We start from the raw sequence: 753 nt of genomic DNA, 5'->3' as shown, positions 1-753 counted from the left end.
TGTCCTCTGATACCTGGATGTTGAGTGACTGTTTTGGCTATGCTGTGATGCCAGCCTCTATGTGATTGGAGTGTGCCTTGAGCAGACAAGTGATGGCCAGAACTGGCATGTTGTGGCCTATGGGAGCAAGGCCCTTGACAAGGTGCAGTTGAACTGGTTGGCCACTGAGTGTGAGGGCTATGTGATTGTGTTCTTCCTGAACAAGTGGAGACATCTGCTCCTGGGGGGCAGAATCCACACCAATGGTGATGCCCTATTGAGAGAGCTGATCGCCAGGAACAATGTTGAGGAAGAGACACCTCAGGTGGTGGCTGCTGTCCAAGTTGACAAGTTCAAGCAGAACAAGAATGCTCTGCTGACTGACCCTGAGTTTGAGTGGATCATCAAGGCCATTGAGGGTGATGACCAGGCCACAAGGGGGAAGATGACATGACAACTGGCTCTACAAGACCAAGTTGTGATTGATGGTGTTGAGGTCTACTGGACCTACTGGCCTACCAAAGGCCAAGGGAAGTTGACTGACATGTCTGTGCAGCTTCAATGGATTGTGCTGTGAGGGCTATGAGCTGAGCTGCTGGTGCTCTACCATGATGTGCTGAGTGGAGGACATCTTGGGAGAGATAAGGTATATGGGAAGTTGGTTACCTGCTACTGGTGGCATGTGGAATGATGTTGATGAGTGGGTTTGAGTCTGCCTGTGATGCCAGGTGCACTGAGATGAAGCTGGGCCAATGTTGGGACCACTTCAACTGA

This window comes from Acanthamoeba castellanii, assembly GCF_000313135.1.
Source record: "Acanthamoeba castellanii str. Neff unplaced genomic scaffold scf7180000084633, whole genome shotgun sequence".
NCBI lineage: Eukaryota > Discosea > Longamoebia > Acanthamoebidae > Acanthamoeba > Acanthamoeba castellanii.
The sequence above is the reverse complement of the archived record's forward strand: the minus strand, read 5'-3'. Positions refer to the sequence as shown.